Here is a 3773-nt window from a genome sequence, read left to right as displayed (position 1 = left end):
ATTGTGGTGCTCTGTTGAAAGCCTGCCACTTCCTGGTTCCTTTACAACCTGCAAAGCGCCATCAGCTTGCGCTGCTCTCTGCACGGTCCTTGTCAGCTCCAAGTACCACCGCCCCCATTACAGCCTCGCAAGGAGCAAAGATCCGGATAGACGTATCACACAGAGAGAAATGTGTGGCAGGGCAAGAGCGTGTTCTTCATTACCCCTCATTGCCCAGATTGTGGTGCTCTGTTGAAAGCCTGCCACTTTGAAAGGACTAATACAGCAAGTGCGTCTCTCTTGGCACATTTGCCTGAGTGGCAGCTAGATGGACAGTTCAGACCCTGTGAATCTGAAAGCATATGATTGCACACAGAGCTGAGGAAGAAGCGTGCACAGCACACTGTGGATGTGTGCAGCATTTGCGCTGAAGAGTGGCAAAGTTGAATGTTTCAGCAGAAGCAGCACGTCAGGGCTCTTCGCTGCCGGCACAGCGTTCTGCGCAAGCACTAGACCACGACTCGCCTCCGGGAGAAGGAAAGTGCAACTTGTTACATAAAGCGAAGAAGGAAGCTGCAGAGCACTGGGCTTGTGTGCGCAGCGTACAGGTGGCAAGAAGAGCGTGCTTGCAACTTGCTTGCCTGCCGAATACACGGTAGCAGCCGCAAGAGAAAAGTTCAACGACAGCTTCTTGTGCTCCTACCCATTGGTTGTCCAGCGCCCCGTGGGAAAACAATGCGCTTAAACTTTTCCTCATCAGTCTGGGACTGTAGGACCGAATCTTTGCAATCAAGAGACAAGAGAGTTGTTATTAACACTTAAAGCAGGTTTGTGTGTGTGCTTGAATTATTTGTGCAGTTCAGAAGCTGTACATTCCTGGACTTACCTTCCTATTCCCAGCCTTGCCTACAATGTCTGGGTCTTCTCTCACCTAACATTCCGCTTGCTTTCCCCCCACTGGTCTTGCCTTCCCTACATCTCCCTTGACTTGCCTAGAATTGCCTACACTTCGATTGCATTGCCTTGCCTGCATGAAAGGCAAGGCAAGGCATAGCAAAGAGCAATAGGCAAGTCAAAGCAAAGCAAGGGAGTAGTAGGCAGGGCAGTGCAAGGGAGATGTAGGCAAGGGAGAGGTAGGCAGGGGAAGGTAAGATGTGGCCAAATGGCTCAGAGTGCCTTTCCTTGGGAAGCAAAGGATATAGTGCCAGTGTTGGTGGAGCAGATGTTAAGTTACCGTGGGGAGGAGTAGCCCAGTAAGACATTTCTGTCTTGGCACGTTCTGTGTAGGAGCAATTGTTAGATGTATTGGATACTGGAGGCAGTATCTGACTTTTGGTTGGTAAGTACCTGAACAAGGATGGCAATGCTTTCCCATGGGAAGGAAAGCACTTAGCCCCAGTGTGCAGATAAGAAGCCGCCTCGTGGAAGTCAAAGGTGGCAGCAACTTTCTGACCTGACATACCTGGTGGGGAAGCACTGCCTCAGTTTGTACAGTTATAGAGTCAGTCTCCATCTTTTGAAAGTGGTCTCCTGAGAGGTTCAATTTGGCATGTGGCTTCCACTTCGGAAGAGGTGGCCTTCTGAAATTCTGGCAGTCCACTTCTTTTGGACAAGGTAAGCAGCTATGCTCAGTCTTGACGTGCAGCTGATAGAGTGACCAGGGCAGGTAATGACCAGTTACAGTGTTCTGGCACCTTTGTATGGGTTCAGTCCCTGGATGTTTTTTCTTTTGGAGGAGGGGATTCCATTTCTTTTGAGATGGGGTCATAGTTCTTCTCTTTGATGGGTGTAGTTCAATGGATGCAGCTGAAGTTGTAAGCAGCAACAGCTTTCTCAGCTGGCACTTCGGGGAGCTTTGTTTTTACTGGATGTTTTCAGGTTTGTAACTGGAGTCTGCGAGACTGCAAAGACTTCTTAGCACTAAGGAGTTCGTGTTGTCGTTTGGGTGTGGTGCAAGTAAGAGTTTGTATGTGGAAGGGGAACACCAGCAAAATCTTTTTTTCCTGACTCAAATGATTTCAGAGCCAGGGACGTTTTCAGCTTGGCTCTGTCCGTGGGGTGCTTTCGAGCAGGGCTTGGTGCATTTCCTTCTTTTGAGAGTCGACAGCGCCATCGAGTGGTAGTCTTGATGAGTGGGAAGCGCCTGGCCAAGGGCTGAGCCCGCGCCAACCCTTCCCTCCTGGCGCTCTCTGCAGCTGGCAGAGGACAGGAGCCGAGCGGCCGAGCACTTGCGCCGGGCCTGCCGTACCTGTACAGCCCACAGGAGCCCCTGCGAGAGGTGGCCGTCAGGTTCATTGGTGAGCCACTGATTTACCAAAATATCAGTATCTATCTAATATCAATATCAATCTAATATCAATATCCCACTAAGACAGACAAAAACTCTATAAGCGCGCCCCCGGCCCGGGCTGCGCCCCCGGCAGGGGGATCCGGGCCCGGGGCCGTGGAGCCCCGCCTGCCCTCGGGCGTCAGGATGCGGCAAGGACCCGGGCTGAGCCCTGCCGGGGGGAGGAGAGCGTGTGGCCACGGGGCTGGCAGCGCTGCTGGGAGGGAGCTGTGCCGCTGGGGCCGTGACAGGTTCTGTGTTCCCAGGGATCGCCGGGCGGCGCTTTAGAAGGCAGCCGGCAGAATTCAAGTTCATCTGTGGAGGTGAGTGACGGCAGCGAGGCGTCAACAGGAGTTTTCAGAGGGAGCTGCAATGCTGCAATCCCTGCCCCGGCTGCGGAGGGCTCTGCTCCCTGTGTGGGTGAGGGGTGCCTTGGGCAGAGCCCAGAGATTTTTCAGGGGCACGTGGGGCATTTGTGGCCAGCAACTTCAGGCTGATCCCATTTGTCCCTGCTCCCTCCTGGACATGGCAAGAGTGGGCTGAGATGGCCCTGGCAGGGGGCGCTCCTCGGCTCCCTGCGGATCCCGGATCTGACCATGGCTCTGTTCCACTCTGTCCCAGCCCTTGAAGATACAGCAGAGGACATCAGCCTCGCCATCGGTAGCCTGGAACAAGAAATGTTGCACCTTCTCAGGCCAGTAGAGAGGGCTCTGATCTCCATTTTCTGGAACCTGCGAAATCAGCTCCTTGGTGCATGGAAGACACAGCCTCAACTGCGGGGCCGTGGCTGGCTGTGCTGTTGGAGCTCTGCAGAGAGCTGAGCTCTCTACTCTGTCTTCTGGGCCCACCTGGGCCAGCAGGGATTTTTCTTTTCTTTAGGATTGTTCTTTTCTTCTTTTCATTTTTCTTTAGTATGTAAATATAGAATGTGTTGTATAATACACAGAGTCCCAGGAGCTTTCTTTTCATGCCCAGTGTCTGCAGGGCACAGGGGAAGAGGGGAGAAAGGGTGCTTGCATTTAGCAAGTTGCTTGGGTGTGCAGGGTGGAAGGGGAAATGGCCAGAAGCCCCTTGGCCTTTGGTGGTTGTGCTGAAGCCTTAACGGTGCCGACAGAGCGGGTGGGCAGGGGCCGGAGCTGCGGGGATCCCTGCGGGACTGGTGCCGGGAGATGGCCACAAGCCCTGTCCCAGGTCGGAGCCACCATCTGTGTCCTCCTGCCCGTGTGTTGCTGGCAGCATTGCTGAGGGCTCCAAGGTGCCTCTCTGTCCAGCTCCTCTGGAGCTCCATTGGGGCTGTGCCGCTGCCGGGCGGCTTGGCCGGGGTGGGGGAGAGCCTGAAGGGCCGGGGCGGTGGGAGGCCGTGAAGGGATGAGGTGCTGCAGAGTCCCTGATGGGACAAGGCAGTGGGAAGGCACAAGGGGGATGTTGAGGGAGTGGGTGGCAGGAGGCTCCTAGGGGACAGAAGGAT

Source organism: Corvus brachyrhynchos, unplaced genomic scaffold (genome assembly GCF_000691975.1).
Source record: "Corvus brachyrhynchos isolate BGI_N302 unplaced genomic scaffold, ASM69197v1 scaffold1013, whole genome shotgun sequence".
Taxonomy (NCBI): domain Eukaryota; kingdom Metazoa; phylum Chordata; class Aves; order Passeriformes; family Corvidae; genus Corvus; species Corvus brachyrhynchos.
Note: the sequence above shows the minus strand (reverse complement) of the source record.